We start from the raw sequence: 12,292 nt of genomic DNA, 5'->3' as shown, positions 1-12,292 counted from the left end.
TTTAGGTTCAGTAAAATCGCCTTAAACCTCAATAAATTTGATGATATCAGAATAATGTTGCTCGAATTCAGAAATTTTACCCCCACAAAAATCAAATTCAGTCTCCTTAAATCCGCCATTTTAGGCTAATTCACTACATTATGAGCGCCATAATGTAAACTAATGGAAAGCACATTTTCTGTCAAACAATTATATTACACCATCTCCCGGCACACCCAAGTAATATTTAGCCGTGTGGTTATATGCAGACGTCTACCAGACCAGTAAAAAAAAAACCCATTCCTTTAGAGGCATATTTGCTAGATGGAATTCTACATCATTCTGAAACCATGCTACAAACATAATTATAGCAACAAACGGAGCATTCAAGTAAACAGATTTACAACATTTTATGGTGCAATGAATGTATTTATTGAATAATATTGCTTACAAGTATGTTTTGCTATATACTATCACTAAAAAATGTTTTAAACTCGGATTATTTTAAATGCCACATTTAAATAACGTAATTTTTTAAAAATTTAAACCTGATGCTTACACAACCTGAGTTGTTTAAAATATTTAAACAGTTTAAAATATTTTTGCAGTGTAGCGTACATTTAGGGCGAGTTTCCCGACAGGAGTCTTATTAAGCCGTAGTCTTAAGGTGGCCTTGAGGCTACTAAGCCTAGCCCGCTCTCGAAGCCCGAGTCTTAACTCTAGCCGGATTTCTTCAACGCAAATTTAACCTAGTCTTAGTGGCCTTGTAGGCTTAACGCTTGACAACCTCGTCCCTTTCAACCAGCGACTTAATTGTATTATTTTGTATAGGCTGTTGGAGGTAGATGTACATAAGCTGTGGTCCTCACGGTTACCGTACTAACAAGGTTGCCGTCTCATTTATCGCAATGTTCCCGGCGCAAAGACTAGCCTGGACCCGCGGTCTTGTGCTTGGGCTAAATACCGTAGGCCTACACAACTTGATGCAAGATTATTGTGTCTGTTTTCGTGTCTTTTATGTATTGTTTTATTTCCACTTTACTTTTTATGAGTCCAACTTGTATGAATGATACGTATATGCTTTATACTCGTGATTTTTTTTTTGCATCCCAAAAAGGGTAAAACTCCCGGTAAAACTGTAAGCCTAAGGGACCGTTCATTATTTCCACCGGAGGGGGGGCGAATACATGGGGGGGTCAGATGGTTTTTGTCAGGCCAAAAGGGGGGTCAGATGTTTTTTAGTTATTGAAAGGGGGGTCAGATGGTTTTGCATCTCAAAAATCCTGGAGCTTCAGGGGGCTTCGCCCCCTGGACCCCCATCTGGAACATTGCCCCTGGACCCCTGACCATTAGATTTGCGCTTTACATGTCAGCCGACACTTTGGTACTACTCCGGACTTAAGTCGGGCCTCACTTGTTTTTCACCTGCCACGGTGTGAATTGACATAAATTTGCACCAAAAGTAAGTAATTGATCATAAAACTCCCGGTAAAACTGTAAGCCTAAATGGAAAGGAATCTGTGATTCCCCTAAAAAGGAAAGCAACCAACGTGCTATCTACTGCTGATATCAGTAGTCTTCTCAGATCTCACATGAAGTTATCTGTTGGTACAATATTTATAATTATTAAAGTAGAAGATATAGCAATATTATATGCATCTTATCCGTAAATTCAGTTTTAATTCTGCATGCATTATTGTTTTGTGTCAAATATTTACTATATCTTTACCAATTTTGTCCTTCTTCTATTGTATTAAATTGATGTCCAACCTGGTATAATATAGGCACTCCAAAATAATAGGCCTACTTATGAAAAGTAAAAGTATCAAACTATTAAGGCTTGGATAGGGACAGGTGGTATCATATAGGTCTTCTGATAGATTCTGAAAGATTCTGATAGTTCTTTCAGCTTTAATTCTATTTCTTCAGATTTTGTTTATAAGCAAATTTGTGATATTCCTAACAACAAGTCAACTGGTATTGATGATATTAGTGTAAAACTTCTTAAACTTGCTGCACCGTATATATGTCATTCACTTTCTTATATTTGTAATCTTTCGCTTGGTACATCTATGTTCCCAACAAATTGGAAATTGGCCAAAGTTACTCCAATCTTTAAAGCTGGTGACAAATTAGATGTTGGGAACTATAGACCTATTTCTGTTTTGCCTCTTATCTCAAAAATTATTGAAAGATCTGTGCACAATCAACTTTATTCATACCTTACAATCTCTGGTATTCTATCAGATAATCAGTCTGGTTTTCGTGCAAATCATTCTACTGCAACTACTCTTATTGATGTTGAAGATTATATATTGAAAAACATGGATAGTGGACGTGCTACTGGAGCAATTTTTCTTGACCTTAAAAAGCATTTGATTGTGTAAATCATTCTCTCTTGATTGAGAAACTTTATTGTTATGGTGTTCGAGGTAATGTATTAGAGTGGTTCAAGTCGTACCTTAATAATAGAGCTCAAGCTGTAAATATAAATTCCACACTGTCTAACTTTAAAAACATCAATATTGGAATTCCTCAAGGATCTATACTTGGTCCACTTCTCTTTATTATTTTTGTAAATAGCTTACCTGATACTGTAAATTGTAAATGTACTATGTATGCTGATGATACCACACTTCTTTGTACTGCTAATGACCCTTCAACTCTTCAATCAGAACTCCAGACAAACTTCAATATTATTGCTGATTGGTTTAAGAGTAACAATCTTACTTTAAATGCTAAGAAAACCAAGTTTATGGTCTTTGGTACTCGTCATATATTAGAAAAGTTCAAAAATGTTCACATATATTATAATAATGATAACATTGAGCGTGTCGAAGAATTTAAGTACCTTGGTGTCACATTTGACCCTATCTTGTCTTGGTCAAATCATATTAATAAAATGTCTTCTTGTATTTCCAAACGTTGTGGTATTATCAGACGTATTAAATATTTTGTTCCAAAAGATACTCTCATCATGCTTGCTAATGCACTTGTCATGCCAAACTTCGATTATTGTAGCTCTGTTTGGTCAAATTGTTGTGCTGATCTTTCAAACACTCTTCAAATTCTGCATAACAGATTAGCTCGCATTATCCTATCTGCTGATATTAGAACACCTGTTAATGATATGATGAGTATCTTACAATGGAACAAACTAAATGATAGATGGTCTAACCAAATGTTAGTTCTAATATTCAAATGCCTTAAAGGTATGGCTCCAAGTTACATATCATCTCAATTTAATTTCATGTATAGCATGTATTCTAAAGGCACAAGGAGTCAAACCAACTTTAATCTCCACGAAGTGTCATGGAATATTAATGCAGGGAAAAGGACTTTTAATTCACGTGCTGCTAAAATTTGGAACAGTCTTTCTGCTGATATTAAATGCAATTATGAATCCATGAGCCTTTCTCAATTTAAGCATATGATTCATTCTTCATAATTTTGTTTATTCCATCTGCATCATATTAATCTATTTGTGTGCTCATATGTAATCTTTAAGTTGTATCGTAAAATAATTTATATTATTTACATGTATGTACAGTATTTATATGTAATTTTAAATTTGTTATAACTTAAGAATGTTGTACTTTTGATGCAGGGCCTCCTTGGAAATCAGTGTTTTAGCATTGAAGGGGCTTCATGATGATGATGATGATGATGATGATGATGATGATGATGATGATGATGATGATGATGATCATGATGATGATGATGATCATGATGATGATGAAAGAATTTTTAAAAAGTTATATTCGTTGTTAAAAAATTCATCATTCAAAATGAGTAGGTTTTATGATAGCAACAGCTACTTAAAAAAATTCAACTAACTCAAATGAACACTAAAATAAAATGCTGAAATGTTCAACTAAATCGAACAATTACTTACCCACAGTGGCGTAACTAGACATTTTCATTTGGGGGTGGGGTGGGGGAAGGTTGGGGCCAACATAATAAACGAGGAGCAGGCATCGTTCATGCTGTTTGGGTTTGTAAGGGGTGGAGTGGGTCTGAGGAGTTATGGGATCTGCTTGGAATGTGTCTCCGGAACATTGGCGTAGATTTCTTTTTGACATGGGGGAGGTGGGATTGAAAAAATTATGGTACAAATGCCATATTTAAGCTATTAAAGCTGGTGACATATAGGCCAATGGTACAAAAGTGGGATAAATGCAATTTATTTAACCTTAAAAATTGAGTTTTTAAAGTTAAAATGACCAAATATGAGGTTAATTAATAACTACCAGAAGTAGGCCTAATTTACCTTTTTCAAGGGGGCTCTCCCCCCCCCCCAGTTACGCGACTGCTTACTCATGTTAATTGAAAGACCGTCAAAAATATGAAAGATAAACGTTGCGTTACAATTCAAATAATTTGTAAATTGAAATAGACCAAGGCTTACGACCTAAGACCTGCTCGGAGGCAGGGCCAAGAAAAGCCGCTGTAAGCCTGGTCTAACAGGCTTGCGTAGACTACGGCTACAGTAGACTGATTTCGAGAAATGCAAATTTTACTGAAGCCTGGGGCTAATCCTACAAGCCTGGCCCACGGGCTAACTAAGCCTCGAGGCTATGGTAGCCGTGCTTCGGGAAATACGTTTTCAGTTAAGCCTGGTCTTACGACCTCTTAAGCCTTGAGGCTAGACAAGCCAATTGCTAAGCCACCCGTCGAGAAATTCGCCCTTAGAGTTTTAGGATTTTTCTGCTTAGATTAAAAAACCCATTTCTCTCCGATGAAACATTCATTCAAGTTGTCATTACATCAGTTTGGTCTTTGCAGCCGATTTGGAGTTCACCACCCCAGTCTACGAACTGAGACTAATATACCTGAACCCGACACCCTCAAATAAAGCTCTAACCACCTAAAATGTGCCCTTGTTTTTGTTTGTTTTCAAATTGTTGACCCCTTATTGAAATGTCAACCCCCTGATTCATTAAAGAGCACACTGCATTACATGCTTATTGTATATTATCTCTGTCGTAGATTTGGAAGATTCCCCCATCTCATCCATACAGTCCTGCATGAACAGAAAGAAAGTAAAAAAATAAATTGAAATTTGATGTTAAGTATGTTAGAAACATATCAGCCATCATCAGTTGTAAATAATCATCTTTTAGCATTTGATCGTTAAAAAGGCATTTCGTGATCCACAGCCTCATCCCCTACTTTTCTCACAAAAAGTTGAGATTTTTATACCACTGGAAACCTCTGGATACGTAATGTTTATGTACCAAAAATTTCTTGCAGGTTAATTCGTTTAGCAAAAAAAATCGTCAAATTTGAATTTTGTTCTGGTATACCAGAACGAAATTACAACACATTGTCTACGGAGCAGCGTAATACACATTAACATTCATAACTCGCAAACGCAAAATCGGAATCAAATGAAATTTTGGGAGTAAGCTTTTTTGTGCATATCTATTAAAAAATGATATAAAAAGAAATCCATGATGCTTTTTTTTATATTTATACATTGATTGTTTTAATAAAAAACTGTTGTCTTCTGTACAGAACCTTTCTAAATGATTCTATGAATAACCGCAAAGGGTCTTTATGTAATGTGATCAAGCAAAATCAGTCAGAAGTCGGAAATATTGATTTTGAGATAGTCAAACAAAGGAAATAATTTCTTCTCTTTCCTATTGTTTTGAAACCCTTCAACTGCTCATATCTTTGGAACAGTCCAATTTCAATGGTTTTTTCTGCAAAATGTAGCTTTGCAAATGCTTTATACATCAAAGTATAAAAATTAAAATTTAATACGCCCGATTTCAGACTGATTTTGCTTGGTTACAGCACATATAACACAGCAAACACAAAGCATTTTAGGAAAATCAAGAATGTAGCTTACCCAGCAAACACAAAACGTTTTCGACATCATTCGCAAAAGGTTATAAAAGGTTGTCAGAAAACGTTTAAATGTCGGGTTATATAAAGGGTATATTAAGAGTATAAAACGTTTTCGTAACCTTAAAAAACATTTTTTGATAATCTACTGCTCAGCAAACAAAAATGTTTTACAGAAAACGTTTAAATGTCGGGTTTTAAAAAGGGTATAAACACGTTTTAATAACATTCCAAAAACATTCTTGAAAACTTGATACAAAACATTCTAAACAGAATGTTATTTTGGGAGTTGAAAAAATATTTTGCGAAAAATGTTTGCCCAAAATATTTTCAATAACGTTTTAAAAACGTTTTCATGACCTTTATATAACCCGACATTTAAATGTTATTAAAAGGTTTTAAAAAAAACATTTTAAAAACATTTCTGTGTTTGCTGGGTTCAAACATTTTAACATAATGTTATTTAAGTATTGACACAATATTTGGCAAAAATGTTTGCAAAAATAGTTTACAATAACATTTGTTGAAAACATTTAAAAATATTGTTGTAGTGTGTTTTCATACAAAACGTTTTAAAACGTTATCATGACCTTTATATAACCCGACATTTTAATGTTATTAAAACGTTTTTATCTAAACCAAAAGCCAAAATATAACTTATTTAAAACGTTTTTAAAACGTTTTTGTGTTTGCTGGGTAGAACCCCAACTAAACACGCAACCCCCTTGGATCCATTTTTAGCGAGACTAGCACTAGTTTTGAGACTGGAGGTATCACATAAAAAATGACTCTAGGGGTATCATATTCCAAAAGTCTCTTCTAGTTCCGCTAGAGATATCAAATTTGCCTCTTCTAGTCTCCAAAGGGATATAAAGAACAAAATGTGACTTTTTGACTTTCAAAACTTATTTGTACATCTGGTGTTCTGGGGGGCCTTATTTAAAACTTGTCCCAGTATAGGGTTACCTCCAGGAAACCTGGATCTAGCATGGGTTCCCATAAAATCCTTGGGACCCCCCCTGCATAAAACGGTATATTTTCAGATATTACGTATTACTTACCTTCGTTATTCTGACAGAATGTGCCACTAAAACCTGAAGAACACCAGCATGCGCCATTCGGTAGACATTTGCCGTTTATGCAACAACATGCACATTTTCCATCGCCAGTACACCCATTGCAACCTGTCCACAGATATTAAACATCATACACAGTCATTTTTCTGCCCGGTTTTATTGATCCTCAGGTTACTCTACGTAAGGGGTGTCCAAATTAACAATGAGAGAACTTTCTTAAACCTCGTTGACTTGGGGATGATTTGAAATGACCGCTAATTATGACTGTTTGATATTTATTGCCAGCAATGTGGAAAAAGAGACACATGTAGAAACTAAAGAAGCTACCATTTTGTTGAAGGAGCAAAGTTTAACAAACCATAACCCCGCTTCTGGATATCGTTTGAAGTCAAATGATATACCATTTTAAAGCTTATGATGTATATGTTCTAAACACGAAATAAAACAAAATTGACCGGAGGAGGAATTTACGGCTCATTCGCCATGTACGGTCACATATAGAATTGCATTCTGAATACGAGTTCTGAAAATGATTTTGATTTAAAAAAAATTAAATTCGCGATATAATTTTATAGCAAATTATTAAAAGTTGATACTTCTTATTATATTTTTGATATTTAACAGTCCTCGAAATAAACTTTATAAATCTAATGATATGTACTTCAATTGTATGTAGTTGGGATGAAAAGCCGACCATCAATTTTTCCAAAAAGACATTTTTTTGGGTGTTTTGGGGAACAAAACTTTGTATTTTCAGGCGAAAGGTTAAAATTTTCATATATGATTGACAGCTTTTCATCCCAGCTATACATACACTTTAAGTACATCATTGAATTTTTGGATTTTTGGATCCCATTTAAAAAAAAAATTTCACAGAAAGTTCATGGTTTGGGGGTATATTCAGTGGCGTTGATTTCTTTTTGACATGGGGGGGGGGTGGAATTGTTTTGCTTGGTAGAGTGAGTCCAGCACCTTTTGGCGACAAAATAATACGTTTATGGTACAAAATTTTGGTAATGCAAGCTAAGGGGCCGTCCATAATTTTCGCCATTTTCACTTACGTACAAAGCGTAGGCCTACGTAACTTTTTACCCCCCGCCCCCTCCCTCCCTCGAGTTACGTACAAATAAAATGGCGAAGTATTTCTCGTATACTACTTATAGCAAAATTGAGATGTTGGGTTTGGTTTGTGGTTAGACTTTAGGTTAAAGGTTTGATTAGGGTTAGGGTTAGTGTTCCAGGAGGCCAGTTGGTTCTGGATTAATATTTTTACAGATAAGTTAAGAAATGCTAAAAAAAACTTCCATTTAAATCATATTTTCATGAAAACGAGAGCCATCAATAAATTAAAATATAGCTTAAAATGCAGCCCGAATCTAAACTAAATGACTAATGCACCCCAATACTCTCTATTCCACTAAGAACCCCCGGGATCACATCATACATATATAGGGGAACCAGGGGGACATCCCTTTGGCATGGTGTATGTTCTTGCAATTAAACTATGGATTTCATATCTTTTGTCGCAAACAGTGACAATCCACTCTTGATAGCGCAGATATCAAATAAAGGAAAATACCATAATTTGTCACTTTCATTTTTTTATTGCTCAAATAAATCGCCATTTTTCTTACGTACACATGCCCAGGATTTTTACCCCCCCCCCCTCTTACGTACGCTTTGTACGTAAGTGAAAATGGCGAAAATTGTAGACGGCCCCTAAACTTGGGAAATAATACAAAAGTGGAATAAATACGCGAGAAGCGCGCAAAAATTTTTTTTTAATGTTAAAATAAAATCCTGGTTAGAGAAAGATTAAATAAATAAAATGAAGTTGATTTGATCAGAGACTCACATACGGGGGAATGATTGTATGGATCATACCCCTAGCAAAATATTGGGGATTTATTCCCCCTCCCACTCCCATCGGGATCTACGCCTTTAGGTATATGTTTGTCAATTTTTTGACATTTTGGTCCAATTTCGCTATTTTTTCTTACAAACAAAGCAGACCTTTTGCAGTTTTAAGTGTGGGGGGTCGGCTTCGGCCCCCACCCCACCCCACCCATCGGTTACGGGCTTGAGAACAGGGTGAAAAGCAACTGAATTTGTGTAAAGTTACGACTACTTACCCAAACTGAGTTCAGTTTGTATTAAAATACAGAGACAGATCGTCGTGAACAGCAACAGTCGACCCATTTCACACTAAAAGAACAAAGTCAGTATTACAGAGATGTGATGAGTAGACCTACAACAATTATAAAGTTGGCATAATATCAATATCAATCAATATTTTATTAACATTCACCAAACAAACTGGTATAGTTAATATTTACAAATACAAATATTTACAATTGAAATTGTTATATTAAAGTTACAAGTACAAATATTTACAATAATTATAAAAGAAATATAAATTAGTCTTAATAATAATAGACAATATTAATAGTGGCGCTCAAGTCCACGTTGCATTGAGCCTATAGAATGAAAATATGACAGGGGGTTGCTGCTCTAAGCCCAAATGGGAACTTTGTTATTATCTATGAAGTCCATGTTCGATCGTGAATCAAAAGCTGATTTGACGAATTTGGTTATTGGAGTAATACTGTCAAAATCACTTGCACTCATTATATAAGTTTGAAAATGTCAGTGTCTACCATACCATCTATATCATACATTTCATGTATTGTAGATAATAAATCTTGGCGAGGGTTGGTATAGAAAGGACATATCATTACAAAATGAAATTCATCCTCCACCTTATTTAATTATTACAAACTGTACAAATTCTATTCTCTGGATTAATTTTTGGAGAGAAGTGACGCCCCTTTTCGATCATGAGATTAAGTGCGCTTATTCTTAATTTACAGAATGCAGCCCTGGAAGATCTTTTAGCGATAATAATATAATTTTCTGTACTGAAAGAATTTTTGAATGTACAATATGTTCTGAGTTTAGGACTAAAATTATTAATATGATTAACCCAAAGATTGTTATAGACGATTTGAAGTTTAGATATAATAATTTCATTAAAATTGGAGGCGGTGATCGTATTTGGTTTATCCCAAATATCAATCCTATTGATAAGGCTAAATATATTTTTTATATCTGTCGACCATGTGAAATTATTAGTACACACTAACTTTCTGTTATCTACAAGTGCTTGAATTACAAGAGAATCATTACCATTCATACATTTTTCGTTTAGCTTCCACCAGTATTTTACAGATAAAGAAAGCATAGTTATGAGCAGTGGAAGTCCACAGCATCAGTGGCGTATAGGCCAATAGCCAGTACTTTTTCAGAGGGTGGGCAAATGTGGAGACAACTTTTAAGGGGGGCATGGCAAACTTTCACGAATATGGTCAAAACTGGGCTAAAAAGTACAAAAAATGCCTCCCTTCCCCCCCGGACACAATTACTCAATTTGTTCTTTTCGGCCTCTTTTACTCTTTTTCAAAACAGATTGACATCCCTGTACACCCTTATATTGACACCCCACGGGGCCCTCGCATTGACATCCCCACTCAAACGCAGTTTCAACTGGTAATAGGCCCATGTGCCTAAAAGTTGTAAGCCGATTGAAATAATTGTTTTGGTTTATTTAAGCTAACGATTAAAGGGTTCTTTTCGTACCAAAATATATTTGATCAACTTTTCAGAAATGGAAGAAAAAGAGGGCGCAATGAGGGTTCTGTTTTTTATGGGACACCCTGTACAAGGCCACCCAAATCCACCAACACAGGTGAGTGTTTGCTGATGGTTGCAAGGAACCCAACATTAGGTTTTGCTGAAAGAGGCATTTCGTAGATATCTTCTGTAAAATGTCATAAAAAGAGGATGCTGCTCACGTACTCGCGTATAATAAAGGCTTATTATTTTCTAATCGCACGTATATCAAACTTGTGGATACACTGTGTTTTGTCGAAAAAAAAATGAAAATCCACCGACGCGTTGATCAGATAATTTATTTGGTTCCTTAGGACCTCTCTTTTCGCTTACATTATACAATATCGTGTAGCCTATACCACATGTTTACTGCGCACAGTATCCGTTCACTTAAAACAAAAGAAATATCTTAAAGACACTCAACCTAAATTCCCAAAGAAAGCAGTCAATAAATGAAGAATTTTCTTCTACGTATTTTTATACCCCCATTCGGCACGATGTGGTTTCATTTAGGCCTACAACTTATACTAATATTGGCAAAATCTACACTGCTACGTTAATTTTGAGTACAACGAGTGCATGTTGGTCATGTCACGCTGTAATATACCCGTTACAAACGCCGCGGCGCGCCGGTGTGAATCGCCCTGAAAGAGGAAATATCCCATTTTTGAAATGGCATTGTGCCGAATGAGGTATCAAAATACGCAGAACAAAATTACCCATATCTATTGATTACTTAAATTTATACTTTTGTGCACAAATGAATAAGACTAAAATAATTGTCTCGTCTTACCTTGGATAGAAATGTCCCTCTTGATGTTGATGATCAAGTGAAGATTTCAACAGGTCCCTGTAATCGAACCGAAATATTTCAAACAAGTTATGATCAATTCCTGATCGACTCATGCGTATTTATACAAATATCATGACCAGGTGCATGTCGAGTGAGATTCCAACATTATGAATTTAACATTAATTAATTGGTAGGATGGTATTGTTTTCAACCAATGAACTCTATGTATTGCATATTAATCACAACCATTGTCTTGAGAAATCAACATATTAATTAAAACCATTTACATTTATTAAATGCTAGGATAGTTTTATTTTAAGGGTAGCCGAGGTATTGTTGGTCGAAGCAACCTAAAAATCGATTTTCATTATCTAGATCAATATATTATTGAAAAATAACACCTTGATGTTTTGCAAAAGTTCATTCTGCAAATCATATACTTTGCAAACTTGCTTAATTTATTGTTGTTAAATGAGTTATGTACGTTTTACAAAAGTGTTGTTGTTTCAGCCCTCTTTACAACGTAACTCAAGAACCGCAGCACCTATAAAAGTATATCTGTGATATTTTAATTCTTCTACACACTCGCTATGAATTGAGCAATACAGTTTTTGCCAAAGCTCACTACCATTCGTAAGATGCTGTGAACTACCAAATCACAACAGTTTAAAATAATTAATAACCTTAAACCAATGTACAATTGCTCCATCTATTGCGCTTTTCTCACGAATGTCAAAGGGGACACCCTCGCAAAAATCCCCATTGATTTGTACAGGGCCTTTCAGTTCAGCCAATTCTCTCTGCATAGAAAATACCAATCTGCCTTTTATTTTGTAATTATTCAGAGTTTATTCCCCTGATAATAAATCAAACTTTATCAATTGTTTCACCATGCATGAGGGTTTTTTTTATTTCGTGTTTG

General features: G+C 35.1%; 1 long non-coding RNA gene across 2 annotated transcripts in view; it reads right to left on the bottom strand.

Annotated features, from left to right (window-relative positions):
* The window catches only part of LOC140136786 (uncharacterized), a 67,224-nt gene extending 55,779 nt beyond the window's left edge, over positions 1-11,445 (bottom strand). Inside the window, exons 1-4 of one of the 2 annotated variants that reach the window (XR_011856761.1) lie at positions 11,371-11,445; positions 9,041-9,113; positions 6,894-7,016; positions 4,670-5,002 (exon numbers count right to left, since the gene is read on the bottom strand). This is a non-coding gene — a long non-coding RNA (uncharacterized lncRNA). Of the gene's footprint in view, positions 1-4,669; positions 5,003-6,893; positions 7,017-9,040; positions 9,114-11,370 lie in introns of those variants that run through there. The other variant, XR_011856762.1, reaches the window with a different exon arrangement.
* Between the last annotated feature and the right edge of the window lie 847 nt (positions 11,446-12,292).

This window comes from Amphiura filiformis, chromosome 2 (genome assembly GCF_039555335.1).
Source record: "Amphiura filiformis chromosome 2, Afil_fr2py, whole genome shotgun sequence".
NCBI lineage: Eukaryota > Metazoa > Echinodermata > Ophiuroidea > Amphilepidida > Amphiuridae > Amphiura > Amphiura filiformis.
This window is presented reverse-complemented; position numbering and strand designations above follow the sequence as displayed.